A 17,211-nucleotide genomic window follows, 5' to 3' on the forward strand; every position below is an offset into this window, starting at 1 on the left:
GAACTCATCCCTTGGTGCTTTTCCCCTTTCTTTTCAGCTGAGGTTCATTCTCCCCTCCCTTGTCACCCTTAACAACTTCTCATCCTGAACCCACTGCTTTCTTGGGTAGTTCACCTCCACCGGCTTTCCAGTCAGATACCTCAATTCCGTAAATAGCAGCGAGGAGGGTCCTGCTACAGGTTTGTGGCTTGTCTCACAAAGCCATGGTCAGGCAGAATATTTTACTTTAATTCAGTTGTTCAGGTTGCCAAAAAGCCTTACACTACTGGTACTTCTTGAATGGATCCCGAAAATGGGTGTCCGATCATTTCTGTAACTTCCAGTGCCTGGAGTAGGAGATAAGGTAAACGTGGATTAACCACCTGGGAGGTTCTTAACATCTGGAGAAAGAGTTTTACTTTCATCAGATACCATTATAGAGATAAATACTACTAAATTTCAAATAGCATTTTGATACACGATAGACTTTCTGGAGAGTTACCTGTTAAGCCAGCAGAGAAGAGAGGTTTGAGTACTCATGGGTGAACAGAGTCACCCATGTATAGTCACCCATTGGATAGAGCAGTGGCTCCTGAGTGAGGGTGATTTTGGCATCACCCGTCCTCCAGAACGTTTGACAATGGCTGGAGACATTTTTCTTGGTCACATCCGGGGTGTGGGGGGGTGGGGGTGGGGGGCGGTGCTGCAGACATCTAGTGGGTAGTGGCCAGGATGCTACTACATATCGTACAAGGCATAGGACAGCCCTCCCCACCACCCCAAAAGAATGATCTGGCCCAAAATGTCAGTAGCGTGCTATGGAGAAACCTTGGATAGAGGCTGAGGACTGAAGAGAGGCTGAGGTTGTCCCATGTACTCTCACCTCAGGTTGTCAGTCACACTTGCCAGACCCTCGTGTGGCCCTGCCCCTTTCCTAGAATCTGTAGCAGGCACACTGATGCCATTGCTTGTCATGGCCTTGGGATGAGAAAACCTTGGGGGCTCCTCAAAGTCATAAACACAGGAAGGAAGGAGTGATTTAGGAGGGTGACGTGGGAGAAGAGAGCTTTAGGGAGAACAAAATTGTCCTCATGTGTTTGGGAAATGTGCCAGATGGAAAAGAGATGAGGTGTGCCATGGGGTGTACCATTGCAGAAGGCAGACTGGGACTGATGCGTGACAGGGAGTCAGATTCTGAATTTGGTATAGACTGCTGTAGCAACTAGAAGTGCCTAGACCTGTGTAGACAGTGCTGGGTTTTCTGTCACTGCAAAGTTCATGTATAGGCTGATGACCAGTGACTGGTGATATGAAAGAGGGGATTTCATATAAAGGATGCTCTAAGATGTTGTGATTCTACACCACTTTTATGATTCCTTCCCAGAACTCGGAGCTCCTCGTTCGTTAGCTGAAGAGCTCCTTGGATGTCTGCTCTGACAAGTTTCATCCATTTACATGTGCCACTCATTTTTCAGGTACAAAACAAAGAATCGCTTTGCACAAAGCCAGAAGGGATACACTGAAAGAATGATCAGAAAAGAATAATACATAGGTAAGCATTTACATTGACTTTCTCCACATATTTGAGACAGGGTAGCTGGTTAGTGGCTGCTTTCTCGTGCTCGAGCCCTTACAACGTGATCTCCTCAGAATGTCATAGGGATAGGAGCCTGTCTGAGCCTGTGTGTCTCTGCCCGTGGCCCCTAGTTTCTTCGTGTCGTTGCTTTAGATACTGTGTAAGGCCCTTCTCTTTTCCTCCGATCACAGCAGACACTGAGTAACCTCTAGTTCTGACTGAGATGCATATTTCACATTATAGTACTTTGAAATGAGAGAGGTTTACCTATTGTGGAAACAAATGTAGGCTCCTGGGAATGTTAGTGTCACATGGTAATGTTTTTCCCAGGGCTGCCATGGTAACTGACGTTGCCTGGTTACTCCCTAAGTTTTGAAAAGAATGTCTCCTTGGATCTCAGGTGATAGTGGTACATTCCTTCCTTCATTTATTCATTCAGTATATATTTTCTGAGCACCATGTATGTCCCAGGTACTTTTCATATGGACAGTGAATGAAACAGACAAAATTCCTGCCCTAGTGAAGTGTATATTCTGATTAAAATGGGGTGAGGCCTGGCCATTGGTAGTTTTAAAAATCTCTCCAGATGATTCTAATGTACAGCTAGGTTTGAGAATCACAGTTACAAGTGAAGCACTTTGGGAATTGCAGAGGCATTGCAGAAATAAAAAGTGGCTGGCTATTCGTATTCCTTCGCTATTCCTGCATTCTCCTGCCTGCATCCGGACTGTTGTACAAGTGCCGATCATTTTCTTTTCAGCCCTTTTCGCTGTTTGCCTAGACCCTTTATCCCTCTTTCTAACCTAACACCCTACCTCCTTCTGGTCTTCCAACCTCCAGTCCATCATCTGTTTGGGATTTATCCTAAAGTTGGTGGGAAGCCATTGCAGGGTATAAACAGGGAAGTGGTGTTAGCAGAGATGCCTTTTTCAGACACCATACTGGCTATTGTAAGAGAATGGATAGGAGGGGGCAGGAGAAGATTTGGGGAGACTCATTAGGAGACTGGCTTTGTGCACAGTGGTGGCCTTGGAGGTGGAGTAAAGCAGGCACGTTAGAGTCATATTTGGAAGGTTAGTGATGGCTTGGAGGCGAATAGGAGTAAGCGATGAATTGGATGTGGGGAATGTGGGTTAATGGTGTGTAATTGGGTAAATGGAGGTGCTACTTACTGAAATGGGAAAAATTTTCTCCCCACATATTGGCCTGATAAACACCTTCTCACCCTGTAGACCTTGAATCAGAGATCCTTTCTTTTTTTATTTTAATATATTTTATTTTATTTCATTTTTGTTCGGGCTGCGGTGCCGGCTTTCAGGATCTTAGTTCCCCAACCAGGGATTGAACCCAGGCCCCCTGAACTGGAGGCACAGGGTCCTAACCAGAGGACCACCGGGGAATTCCCAGCAGAGATTTTTTTCTTTTTTTTTTTTTTTTTTTTAAATATAAGCTTTAATTAATCAATTTTTGGTCGCGTTGGGTCTTTGTTGCCGCGCGTGGGCTTTCTGTCGTTGCGGCGAGGAGGGGCTACCCTTCGTCGTGGGGCACGGGCTTCTCACTGCAGGGGCTTCTCTTGTTGCGGAGCACGGGCTCTATGTGCGCGGGCTTCAGAAGTTGTGGCGCATGGGCTCAGTAGCGGTGGCTCGTGGGCTTAGTTTAGTTGCTCCGAGGCATGCGGGATCTTCCTGGAGCAGGGAGCAAACCCGTGTCCCCTGCATTGGCAGGTGGATTCTTGTTTTTGTTTTTGTTTTGTTTTGTTTTAAACGTATTTATTGGAGTATAATTGCTTTACAGTGGTGTGTTAGTTTCTGCTGTATAACAAAGTGCATCAGCTCTATGCATACGTATATCCCCATATCCCCTCCCTCTCGAGTCTGCCTCCACCCTCCTGATCCCACCCCTCTAGGTGGTGGCAAGGCACTGAGCTGATCTCCCTTTGCGATGCCGCTGCTTCCCACTACCTAGCTATTTTACATTTGGTATTGTATATATGTCAGTGCTACTCTATTACTTCATCGCAGCTTACCCTTCCCCCTCCCCGTGTCCTCAAGTCCATTCCCTACGTCTGCGTCTTTATTCCTGTCCTGCCCCTAGCTTCATCAGAACTATTTTATTTTTTTAGATTCCATACATATGTGTTAGCGTACGGTATTTGTTTTTCTTTCTGACTTACTTCACTCTGTATGACAGACTCTAGGTCTATCCACCTCAGTACAAGTAACTCAATTTCGTTTCTTTTTAAGGCTGAGTAATATTCCATTGTATATATGTGCCACATCTTCTTATCTCTTCGTCTGTCGATGGACACTTGGGTTGCTTCCATGTCCTGGCTATTGTAAATAGTGCTGGCTGGCGGATTCTGAGCCGCTGCGCCACCAGGGAAGTCCACAGAGATTATTTTTTGAGGGAGGCCCTCCTCAACCCCCATCAGTCTCTTCGCTGCTGAGCTAGACTCCTACAGCCTTACGTAAGTGCTCCATCATAGCACCATGCACACTTTTATTTTCACACATATTTGTAAGTTCCCTTTCTATAACCCTCTGTTCTATTGAACCTTACCCTCCTGCCTCATCTTTTTGTCTCTAGTGCCTAGCAGTGCTTGGCATATCTTAGGGGCTCAGTAAGTGTCCGTTGAATAAATAATTGGAGACAGAGTACGAGGCTTAGGAAGGTTGATCAAGGCTTTGTTTTCTACACGTGGAGTAGGAGATGCCCTTAACACATCCGAGTGGGGATGTGTTTTGAGCAGTTGGTGTGAGGTTGGGATGCCTTTGGAGATGATCGTGGCCAATATTTTATACCATGGGAGTGAATAAATTTGTGGGGCAGGATGTGTGAAATTAGCAGGGAAGAGGGCCCACGACTGAGGAGCAACCTCAACATGTGAGGGCAGGAGGTGAAACCAGGAAAAGAGACTGCAAAGCAGGGGTAGAGAGAAAAACTGGGAGAGTGTGCGGTCGACGAACCCAGGGAGGAGAGAGATCAAGCAAGAGGGGAGGCTTCACCATGCCATGTGCCGCTAGCAGAACAGGATTGAGGACAGGTCAGTGTCTCATAGATTGAGCCACTTCGAGGTAATTGGTGACTTTAATCAGAGCAGTTCTGGGAGAGTGGCAGAGGGGGAGGGCATGCCGGAGTGGGCTGAGTGGTACAAAGGTAGTACCTCTGAGAAGAGCATCCTTGGCAAGCTTTGTGGTTTTTAGGAGGGACCGAGTTTGCTTAGAATAAATAAATTAACAGTTATCTCTGGGCCACGGGATTTGGATTTTCTTCGTTTTACTCCTGTTGCTCTACCTTCAAAATATTTTTAGAATGTGACCACTTCTCACCACCTCCCCTACTATCTCTCCGTCCTGAGCCACCATCATCTCTGACATCGGTGGCAGAAGAGCCTTCTGATGATCTGCCAGTGTCTACCGTGGCCCCCACAGTCTGTTTTTCATACAGCAGTCAGCGTGATCATGGGGACTGTGATCAGTCATGCCACTCCTCTCCTTCAAAGCCTTCACTGGCTCCTATCGTGAAGCGCTAACACGGCCCGCAGAGCGTCCGACAAGGCCATTCGGGGTCCGACCACTGTGTCCTACCTGCTTACTGCTTTCCATCCATTGTGTATCTGACTTCCATTACCCTCTTCTCCTTTCTGTGCTGCAACCACAGTGGCCTCCTTCCTGTTCTTCTAACACACCAATCAAGCGCCTGCCCCAGGGTCTTTGCACTGGCCCTTACCTCTCCTGTGCGGTCTTCCATTAGATATGAACTTGGCTAACTCAAATCTCTGCTCAGATGTCACCTTCTCCTTGAAGTTTATCTGGGCTCCTCCTCTATTGTAAATTTTAACCTACGGGGATGAGGTGGGGGGGTGGGGAATGGGTGAGGGTGGTCAGAGGATACAAACTTCCAGTTACAAGACAAATACGTTCTGGGATGTAATGTGCAGCATGGCAACTATGGTTAACAATACTGTATTGTATCTTTTTTCATGTTATTTATTTGTTTACTTTTGGCTGTGTTGGGTCTTCGTTGCTGCACGTGGGCTTTCTCTAGTTGCGGTGAGTGGGGGCTCCTCTTCGTTGCGGTGCACCGGCTTCTCACTGTGGTGGCTTCTCTTGTTGGGGGCCACCGGCTCTAGGCGCGTGGGCTTCAGTAGTTGCGGCACGTGAGCTCAGTCGTCGTGGCAGCGGCCCAGGTCGCGCCAGCACCGGCCGCGGGGGGCTCCGCTGCCCACTCTGCCGCTCTTCCTGCCGCCGCTGTGGAGCCCGCAGGATGCGCACCACGGGCAGGGGCTCGATGGGACCGCAGACCGTCAGGTCCCGGCGAGGCGCCAGAAGCAACTGAGCCGCGAGCGACAACAGCCGCAGCCGCCGTGCGAGAGCCATCCACCCCTTGTTGCGGGAGAGGCGCACGACAGTGACGTCACAGGCGCGCCAAGGCCTCGCGGACGGTGGCCGGCGCGGCTGAGTAAGGCCCGCGGACTCGGCGAACTGTGTGGAAGGAGCGGGATCTGTAGAGCTCAGCAGCGGCGAGGTCTGTAGGTCCGAACCGGGGATGGTGACTCCAGACCCCCGCCAACCTTGGGGAAGGGTGCGCGACGGAGGCAGGACCGGGGTCCGGCGATACGCGGCGATGGGGCCCTGGCATTACGAACCAGGAGGGCGGAGGGCTTCTGGCGATCCGATGTCCGATCCCTGCCGTGCTCTCTTGTCGCCCTCACAGCTCCTGTCGTGGCTTGGCCAGTTCGGGTCTCCCCCTGTGACTTATGATGAGGGTGCGGCGATGTTTTCCCAGATGTGGTCCCCGTGTAAGGTCTTTGAATACAAGTATTTATTGAGAGTCTGAGTGAATGGTCAGGCCTGGGGGCCGAGACCAGGAGTCCGGAGTCGTAGGTCCAGGCTCACCCTTCCCTTAGAGCTCCCCAGAGAGCTGAGGGCCCCGAGGGCAAGCTGATGGCTTTCAGCGTCTCTTCTCTTCAGTCAAGAGAACTCATCTCTTGGTACTTTTCCCCTTTCTTTTCAGCTGAGGTTCATTCTCCCCTCCCTCGTCACCCTTTCCAAATTCTCATCCTGAACCCACTGCTTTCTTGGGTAGTTCACCTCCAACGGCTTTCCAGTCAGATACCTCAATTCCGTAAACAGCAGAGAGGAGGGTCCTGCTACAGGTTTGTGTCTTGTCTCACAAAGCCACGGTCAGGCAGAATATTTTACTTTAATTCAGTTGTTCAGGTTGCCAAAAAGCCTCAGACAACAGGTACTTCCTGAACGGATACCGAAAATGGGTGTCCGATCATTTCTGTAATTTCCAGTGTCTTGGGTAGGAGATAAGGTAAACGTGGATTAATCACCTGGGAGGTTCTTAACATCTGGCGAAAGAGTTTTACTTTCATCGGATACCGTTATAGAGAGAAATACTATCAAATTTCAAATAGCATTTTGATACACGATAGACGTTCTGGAGAGTCGAATGCTAAGCCAGCAGAGGAGAGGGTTTTGAGTCCTCCTGGGTGAACAGAGTCATTGGAAAGAGCAGTGGCTCCTGAGTGAGGGTGATTGTGCCATCACCCGTCCTCCAGGACGTTTGACAATGGCTGGAGACATTTTTCTTGGTCACATCCGGGGTGTGTGTGTGGGTGGGGGGCGGTGCTGCAGACATCTAGTGGGTAGTGGCCAGGATGCTACTACATATCGTACAAGGCATAGGACAGCCCTCCCCACCACCCCAAAAGAATGATCTGGCCCAAAATGTCAGTAGCGTGCTATGGAGAAACCTTGGATAGAGGCTGAGGACTGAAGAGAGGCTGAGGTTGTCCCATGTACTCTCACCTCAGGTTGTCAGTCACACTTGCCAGACCCTCGTGTGGCCCTGCCCCTTTCCTAGAATCTGTAGCAGGCACACTGATGCCATTGCTTGTCATGGCCTTGGGATGAGAAAACCTTGGGGGCTCCTCAAAGTCATAAACACAGGAAGGAAGGAGTGATTTAGGAGGGTGACGTGGGAGAAGAGAGCTTTAGGGAGAACAAAATTGTCCTCATGTGTTTGGGAAATGTGCCAGATGGAAAAGAGATGAGGTGTGCCATGGGGTGTACCATTGCAGAAGGCAGACTGGGACTGATGCGTGACAGGGAGTCAGATTCTGAATTTGGTATAGACTGCTGTAGCAACTAGAAGTGCCTAGACCTGTGTAGACAGTGCTGGGTTTTCTGTCACTGCAAAGTTCATGTATAGGCTGATGACCAGTGACTGGTGATATGAAAGAGGGGATTTCATATAAAGGATGCTCTAAGATGTTGTGATTCTACACTACTTTTATGATTCCTTCCCAGAACTCGGAGCTCCTCGTTCGTTAGCTGAAGAGCTCCTTGGATGTCTGCTCTGACAAGTTTCATCCATTTACATGTGCCACTCATTTTTCAGGTACAAAACAAAGAATCGCTTTGCACACAGCCAGAAGGGATACACTGAAAGAATGATCAGAAAAGAATAATACATAGGTAAGCATTTACATTGACTTTCTCCACATATTTGAGACAGGGTAGCTGGTTAGTGGCTGCTTTCTCGTGCTCGAGCCCTTACAAAGTGAATCTCCTCAGAATGTCATAGAGATTGGAGCCTGTCTGAGCCTGTGTGTCTCTGCCCGTGGCCCCTAGTTTCTTCGTGTCGTTGCTTTAGATACTGTGTAAAGGCCCTTCTCTTTTCCTCCGATCACAGCAGACACTGAGTAACCTCTAGTTCTGACTGAGATGCATATTTCACATTATAGTACTTTGAAATGAGAGAGGTTTACCTATTGTGGAAACAAATGTAGGCTCCTGGGAATGTTAGTGTCACATGGTAATGTTTTTCCCAGGGCTGCCATGGTAACTGACGTTGCCTGGTTACTCCCTAAGTTTTGAAAAGAATGTCTCCTTGGATCTCAGGTGATAGTGGTACATTCCTTCCTTCATTTATTCATTCAGTATATATTTTCTGAGCACCATGTATGTCCCAGGTACTTTTCATATGGACAGTGAATGAAACAGACAAAATTCCTGCCCTAGTGAAGTGTATATTCTGATTAAAATGGGGTGAGGCCTGGCCATTGGTAGTTTTAAAAATCTCTCCAGATGATTCTAATGTACAGCTAGGTTTGAGAATCACAGTTACAAGTGAAGCACTTTGGGAATTGCAGAGGCATTGCAGAAATAAAAAGTGGCTGGCTATTCGTATTCCTTCGCTATTCCTGCATTCTCCTGCCTGCATCCGGACTGTTGTACAAGTGCCGATCATTTTCTTTTCAGCCCTTTTCGCTGTTTGCCTAGACCCTTTATCCCTCTTTCTAACCTAACACCCTACCTCCTTCTGGTCTTCCAACCTCCAGTCCATCATCTGTTTGGGATTTATCCTAAAGTTGGTGGGAAGCCATTGCAGGGTATAAACAGGGAAGTGGTGTTAGCAGAGATGCCTTTTTCAGACACCATACTGGCTATTGTAAGAGAATGGATAGGAGGGGGCAGGAGAAGATTTGGGGAGACTCATTAGGAGACTGGCTTTGTGCACAGTGGTGGCCTTGGAGGTGGAGTAAAGCAGGCACGTTAGAGTCATATTTGGAAGGTTAGTGATGGCTTGGAGGCGAATAGGAGTAAGCGATGAATTGGATGTGGGGAATGTGGGTTAATGGTGTGTAATTGGGTAAATGGAGGTGCTACTTACTGAAATGGGAAAAATTTTCTCCCCACATATTGGCCTGATAAACACCTTCTCACCCTTTAGACCTTGAATCAGAGATCCTTTCTTTTTTTATTTTAATATATTTTATTTTATTTCATTTTTATTTGGGCTGCGGTGCCGGCTTTCAGGATCTTAGTTCCCCAACCAGGGATTGAACCCAGGCCCCCTGAACTGGAGGCACAGGGTCCTAACCAGAGGACCACCGGGGAATTCCCAGCAGAGATTTTTTTTCTTTGTTTTTTTTTTTTTTTTTTTAAATATAAGCTTTAATCAATCAATTTTTGGTCGCGTTGGGTCTTCGTTGCCGCGCGTGGGCTTTCTGTCGTTGCGGCGAGGAGGGGCTACCCTTCGTCGTGGGGCACGGGCTTCTCACTGCAGGGGCTTCTCTTGTTGCGGAGCACGGGCTCTATGTGCGCGGGCTTCAGAAGTTGTGGCGCACGGGCTCAGTAGCGGTGGCTCGTGGGCTTAGTTGCTCCGAGGCGTGCGGGATCTTCCTGGAGCAGGGAGCAAACCCGTGTCCCCTGCATTGGCAGGTGGATTCTTGTTTTTGTTTTTGTTTTGTTTTGTTTTAAACATATTTATTGGAGTATAATTGCTTTACAATGGTGTGTTAGTTTCTGCTGTATAACAAAGTGAATCAGCTCTATGCATACGTATATCCCCATATCCCCTCCCTCTCGAGTCTGCCTCCACCCTCCTGATCCCACCCCTCTAGGTGGTGGCAAGGCACTGAGCTGATCTCCCTTTGCGATGCCGCTGCTTCCCACTACCTAGCTATTTTACATTTGGTATTGTATATATGTCAGTGCTACTCTATTACTTCATCGCAGCTTACCCTTCCCCCTCCCCGTGTCCTCAAGTCCATTCCCTACGTCTGCTTCTTTATTCCTGTCCTGCCCCTAGCTTCATCAGAACTATTTTATTTTTTTAGATTCCATACATATGTGTTAGCGTACGGTATTTGTTTTTCTTTCTGACTTACTTCACTCTGTATGACAGACTCTAGGTCTATCCACCTCAGTACAAGTAACCCAATTTCGTTTCTTTTTAAGGCTGAGTAATATTCCATTGTATATATGTGCCACATCTTCTTGTCTATTCGTCTGTCGATGGACACTTGGGTTGCTTCCATGTCCTGGCTATTGTAAATAGTGCTGGCTGGCGGATTCTGAGCCGCTGCGCCACCAGGGAAGTCCACAGAGATTATTTTTTGAGGGAGGCCCTCCTCAACCCCCATCAGTCTCTTCGCTGCTGAGCTAGACTCCTACAGCCTTACGTAAGTGCTCCATCATAGCACCGTGCACACTTTTATTTTCACACATATTTGTCAGTTCCCTTTCTATAACCCTCTGTTCTATTGAACCTTACCCTCCTGCCTCATCTTTTTGTCTCTTAGTGCCTAGCAGTGCTTGGCATATCTTAGGGGCTCAGTAAGTGTCCGTTGAATAAATAATTGGAGACAGAGTACGAGGCTTAGGAAGGTTGATCAAGGCTTTGTTTTCCACACGTGGAGTAGGAGATGCCCTTAACACATCCGAGTGGGGATGTGTTTTGAGCAGTTGGTGTGAGGTTGGGATGCCTTTGGAGATGATCGTGGCCAATATTTTATACCATGGGAGTGAATATATTTGTGGGGCAGGATGTGTGAAATTAGCAGGGAAGAGGGCCCACGACTGAGGAGCAACCTCAACATGTGAGGGCAGGAGGTGAAACCAGGAAAAGAGACTGCAAAGCAGGGGTAGAGAGAAAAACTGGGAGAGTGTGCGGTCGACGAACCCAGGGAGGAGAGAGATCAAGCAAGAGGGGAGGCTTCACCATGCCATGTGCCGCTAGCAGAACAGGATTGAGGACAGGTCAGTGTCTCATAGATTGAGCCACTTCGAGGTAATTGGTGACTTTAATCAGAGCAGTTCTGGGAGAGTGGCAGAGGGGGAGGGCATGCCGGAGTGGGCTGAGTGGTACAAAGGTAGTACCTCTGAGAAGAGCATCCTTGGCAAGCTTTGTGGTTTTTAGGAGGGACCGAGTTTGCTTAGAATAAATAAATTAACAGTTATCTCTGGGCCACGGGATTTGGATTTTCTTCGTTTTACTCCTGTTGCTCTACCTTCAAAATATTTTTAGAATGTGACCACTTCTCACCACCTCCCCTACTATCTCTCCGTCCTGAGCCACCATCATCTCTGACATCGGTGGCAGAAGAGCCTTCTGATGATCTGCCAGTGTCTACCGTGGCCCCCACAGTCTGTTTTTCATACAGCAGTCAGCGTGATCATGGGGACTGTGATCAGTCATGCCACTCCTCTCCTTCAAAGCCTTCACTGGCTCCTATCGTGAAGCGCTAACACGGCCCGCAGAGCGTCCGACAAGGCCATTCGGGGTCCGACCACTGTGTCCTACCTGCTTACTGCTTTCCATCCATTGTGTATCTGACTTCCATTACCCTCTTCTCCTTTCTGTGCTGCAACCACAGTGGCCTCCTTCCTGTTCTTCTAACACACCAATCAAGCGCCTGCCCCAGGGTCTTTGCACTGGCCCTTACCTCTCCTGTGCGGTCTTCCATTAGATATGAACTTGGCTAACTCAAATCTCTGCTCAGATGTCACCTTCTCCTTGAAGTTTATCTGGGCTCCTCCTCTATTGTAAATTTTAACCTACGGGGATGAGGTGGGGGGGTGGGGAATGGGTGAGGGTGGTCAGAGGATACAAACTTCCAGTTACAAGACAAATACGTTCTGGGATGTAATGTGCAGCATGGCAACTATGGTTAACAATACTGTATTGTATCTTTTTTCATGTTATTTATTTGTTTACTTTTGGCTGTGTTGGGTCTTCGTTGCTGCACGTGGGCTTTCTCTAGTTGCGGTGAGTGGGGGCTCCTCTTCGTTGCGGTGCACCGGCTTCTCACTGTGGTGGCTTCTCTTGTTGGGGGCCACCGGCTCTAGGCGCGTGGGCTTCAGTAGTTGTGGCACGTGAGCTCAGTCGTCGTGGCAGCGGCCCAGGTCGCGCCAGCACCGGCCGCGGGGGGCTCCGCTGCCCACTCTGCCGCTCTTCCTGCCGCCGCTGTGGAGCCCGCAGGATGCGCACCACGGGCAGGGGCTCGATGGGACCGCAGACCGTCAGGTCCCGGCGAGGCGCCAGAAGCAACTGAGCCGCGAGCGACAACAGCCGCAGCCGCCGTGCGAGAGCCATCCACCCCTTGTTGCGGGAGAGGCGCACGACAGTGACGTCACAGGCGCGCCAAGGCCTCGCGGACGGTGGCCGGCGCGGCTGAGTAAGGCCCGCGGACTCGGCGAACTGTGTGGAAGGAGCGGGATCTGTAGAGCTCAGCAGCGGCGAGGTCTGTAGGTCCGAACCGGGGATGGTGACTCCAGACCCCCGCCAACCTTGGGGAAGGGTGCGCGACGGAGGCAGGACCGGGGTCCGGCGATACGCGGCGATGGGGCCCTGGCATTACGAACCAGGAGGGCGGAGGGCTTCTGGCGATCCGATGTCCGATCCCTGCCGTGCTCTCTTGTCGCCCTCACAGCTCCTGTCGTGGCTTGGCCAGTTCGGGTCTCCCCCTGTGACTTATGATGAGGGTGCGGCGATGTTTTCCCAGATGTGGTCCCCGTGTAAGGTCTTTGAATACAAGTATTTATTGAGAGTCTGAGTGAATGGTCAGGCCTGGGGGCCGAGACCAGGAGTCCGGAGTCGTAGGTCCAGGCTCACCCTTCCCTTAGAGCTCCCCAGAGAGCTGAGGGCCCCGAGGGCAAGCTGATGGCTTTCAGCGTCTCTTCTCTTCAGTCAAGAGAACTCATCTCTTGGTACTTTTCCCCTTTCTTTTCAGCTGAGGTTCATTCTCCCCTCCCTCGTCACCCTTTCCAAATTCTCATCCTGAACCCACTGCTTTCTTGGGTAGTTCACCTCCAACGGCTTTCCAGTCAGATACCTCAATTCCGTAAACAGCAGAGAGGAGGGTCCTGCTACAGGTTTGTGTCTTGTCTCACAAAGCCACGGTCAGGCAGAATATTTTACTTTAATTCAGTTGTTCAGGTTGCCAAAAAGCCTCAGACAACAGGTACTTCCTGAACGGATACCGAAAATGGGTGTCCGATCATTTCTGTAATTTCCAGTGTCTTGGGTAGGAGATAAGGTAAACGTGGATTAATCACCTGGGAGGTTCTTAACATCTGGCGAAAGAGTTTTACTTTCATCGGATACCGTTATAGAGAGAAATACTATCAAATTTCAAATAGCATTTTGATACACGATAGACGTTCTGGAGAGTCGAATGCTAAGCCAGCAGAGGAGAGGGTTTTGAGTCCTCCTGGGTGAACAGAGTCATTGGAAAGAGCAGTGGCTCCTGAGTGAGGGTGATTGTGCCATCACCCGTCCTCCAGGACGTTTGACAATGGCTGGAGACATTTTTCTTGGTCACATCCGGGGTGTGTGTGTGGGTGGGGGGCGGTGCTGCAGACATCTAGTGGGTAGTGGCCAGGATGCTACTACATATCGTACAAGGCATAGGACAGCCCTCCCCACCACCCCAAAAGAATGATCTGGCCCAAAATGTCAGTAGCGTGCTATGGAGAAACCTTGGATAGAGGCTGAGGACTGAAGAGAGGCTGAGGTTGTCCCATGTACTCTCACCTCAGGTTGTCAGTCACACTTGCCAGACCCTCGTGTGGCCCTGCCCCTTTCCTAGAATCTGTAGCAGGCACACTGATGCCATTGCTTGTCATGGCCTTGGGATGAGAAAACCTTGGGGGCTCCTCAAAGTCATAAACACAGGAAGGAAGGAGTGATTTAGGAGGGTGACGTGGGAGAAGAGAGCTTTAGGGAGAACAAAATTGTCCTCATGTGTTTGGGAAATGTGCCAGATGGAAAAGAGATGAGGTGTGCCATGGGGTGTACCATTGCAGAAGGCAGACTGGGACTGATGCGTGACAGGGAGTCAGATTCTGAATTTGGTATAGACTGCTGTAGCAACTAGAAGTGCCTAGACCTGTGTAGACAGTGCTGGGTTTTCTGTCACTGCAAAGTTCATGTATAGGCTGATGACCAGTGACTGGTGATATGAAAGAGGGGATTTCATATAAAGGATGCTCTAAGATGTTGTGATTCTACACTACTTTTATGATTCCTTCCCAGAACTCGGAGCTCCTCGTTCGTTAGCTGAAGAGCTCCTTGGATGTCTGCTCTGACAAGTTTCATCCATTTACATGTGCCACTCATTTTTCAGGTACAAAACAAAGAATCGCTTTGCACACAGCCAGAAGGGATACACTGAAAGAATGATCAGAAAAGAATAATACATAGGTAAGCATTTACATTGACTTTCTCCACATATTTGAGACAGGGTAGCTGGTTAGTGGCTGCTTTCTCGTGCTCGAGCCCTTACAACGTGATCTCCTCAGAATGTCATAGGGATAGGAGCCTGTCTGAGCCTGTCTGTCTCTGCCCGTGGCCCCTAGTTTCTTCTTGTCGTTGCTTTAGGTACTGTGTAAGGCCCTTCTCTTTTCCTCCCAGTCACAGCAGACACTGAGTAACCTCTAGTTCTGACTGAGATGCATATTTCACAGTATAGTACTTTAGAAATGAGAAAGGTTTACCTATTGTGGAAACAAATGTAGGCTCCTGGGAGTGTTAGTTTCACTTGGTAATGTTTTTCCCAGGGCTGCCATGGTAACTGACCTTGCCTGGTTACTCCCTACGTTTTCCATTCGACGCAGCAGGCCCACCTCTAGGCCTCTCACCTGAGAAGTCCAGAATCGGGAAGACACAGGCTGTATCAGTTGCACTGCGGCCTTATTCACAATAGCCAAGATGGTGAAGCAACCAAAATGTCCATCAACAGGTGAATGGATAAAGAAGAGGAGGTCCATGTACACAATGGAATATTCACCATGGAGAACAATGAAACACTGCTCTTTGAGGCACCACAGATGAGCATAGAGATAATCATGGAACATGAGGTAAGTTGGAAATCAAAAGACCTATATCCTATGATATTACTTATAGGCGTTATCTAATAACTGACCCACAGGAAAATATTTCCACAGAGAAAGACACTCACAGATGTAGGAAAAAACTATACTTATCTAAAAGGAAAGGTGGGAGGAATGGATAAATTAAGATCAGTGTTACATATACCAATACATATTATATACACGTGTCACAAAGACCGACCATATAGCAAGGGAGGTCTACGGAACACTGTGTAATATTTTGCATGGGCAGAGGATCTGTATATGAATAGACATATATAATGTACAAATGAGCCAGATTGTGTACAGCTAGGGCAAACAATATTCTAATCATTACCCCGATTACAGAAATTAAGACAACCAACAAGAAGTAATGAGACATAAACGTATGGGGGTTTCTCCTAGCACATTCCATTCTAATTTACAACTTAGGAACACGACTTCCAGAAAGGCTCTCCTGCCCTACTACCCAGATTGGGGAATGGAGAAATGCTGCCTCCTTGTGACCGTTTCACACAACAGCAGCTTTAAACCCACTGCTAATGGTCACTAACTATTCACCAAACGTGCAGTTCTGTAATGGCACCTGCCCACCAAAAAATTCCTGGGGTCGAAAACCTAATAAGAAATTCAAAAGAGGGCAACCTTCCAAGAAGACAATTTCAAGAGGTATATTGTATGCACACTTTGTTCTCCTTTTTTTTAAAACAGAAACAAAAACGGCTTGGAAAAATGATGAATTTTAGGTATTTGTAAAGACACGCAAACCCAAATTACAAAAACCTGTTAGCTCACAGCAGTCAGAATGGCCATTAGCAAAAATGCTGCAAGCAATAAATGCTGAAGCGATTGTGGAGAAGTGCGTACCCTCTGTTCTAAGGGGGACGTGGTAAGAGCCACTAATGAAAACACAATGGAGGTGCTTTGAAAAGGGAAACATTGCGCTACCAGGCAATCAGTCATACCCACTGCTGGACCTGTCACCTGAGAAAATGAGAATCAAAACCTCAGACTGGCAATTCTGCACTCCAGCAATACTGACCATAGCCAACACTTGGAAGCAACGAAAATGTCCATCAACAGAGGAGTGCACCAAGAAGCAGTGGTCCATGTACACAATGGAATATTACTCCAATAAAAAGTATAAATTAAATTTAAAAACAAACATAAGTAAGGAGACGTAAGCATTTGGGGGTTTATCCGGGCACATTGCTCTCTAATTTATAACCGAGGAACAACACTGGCAGGAAGGTCTGTTTCCCTAGTACCAGCGTCGGGAACGTAGAAAGGCTGCCACCCTCTGGCCGTTACCTGCAAAAGCAGCTTAAAACCTGTGCTAATGGTCACTTCATGTGAACAAGTACTGCATGGCTGTAAATGAAACCTGCCCTCAAAATGTCTTGAGGGAGGTAATGGCCAAAAAATTTCAAAATGTGACTCATACTATAAGAAAACACTTTGAAGAGCTAAGCTGTAATCACAGTGTGAAAAATAAGGACATGCCTTAAAGCTTAATGTCAAGGGATTATGAGACACACGGAAATTCAACCACAAAGAGGTATCAGTTCACACCCCTCAGAATAACCTTCAGCACGAAACCCATAATCAATAAATGCTGGGGCTTCCCTGGTGGCGCAGCGGTTGAGAGTCCACCTGCGATGCAGGGGACGCGGGTTCGTACTCCGTTTTGGGAAGATCCCACATGCCGTGGGTGCCTGTGCTCCGCAACGGGAGAGGCCACAACAGTGAGAGGCCCGTGTACCGCAAAACAAACAAACAAAAATAAATAAATAAATAAATGCTGAAGGTGTTGTGGAGAAATGCATACCCTCAACTTTCAGTGGGATGTACCCTGGAAAGAGCCACTAATGAGAACAGAATGGAGATGATGCCTTTAAAAGGTAAACATTGAGCTACAATATAAACCAGCAGGTCCATTCCTGGACCTATAACCAAAGAAGACAGAATTGGAAAGGCACAGGAAGG

General features: G+C 48.3%; 1 long non-coding RNA gene across 1 annotated transcript; it reads left to right on the plus strand.

Moving 5' to 3' along the window:
* The first annotated feature begins 1,452 nt into the window (after positions 1 to 1,452).
* LOC307065207 lies at positions 1,453 to 14,560 on the plus strand. Its single transcript, XR_013811326.1, has 3 exons — positions 1,453 to 1,531; positions 7,967 to 8,043; positions 14,481 to 14,560. It is a non-coding gene; the product is annotated as an uncharacterized lncRNA (long non-coding RNA).
* The last annotated feature ends 2,651 nt before the right edge of the window (positions 14,561 to 17,211 follow it).

The sequence above is a fragment of the Hyperoodon ampullatus genome (assembly GCF_949752795.1).
Source record: "Hyperoodon ampullatus genome assembly, chromosome: 16".
NCBI lineage: Eukaryota > Metazoa > Chordata > Mammalia > Artiodactyla > Ziphiidae > Hyperoodon > Hyperoodon ampullatus.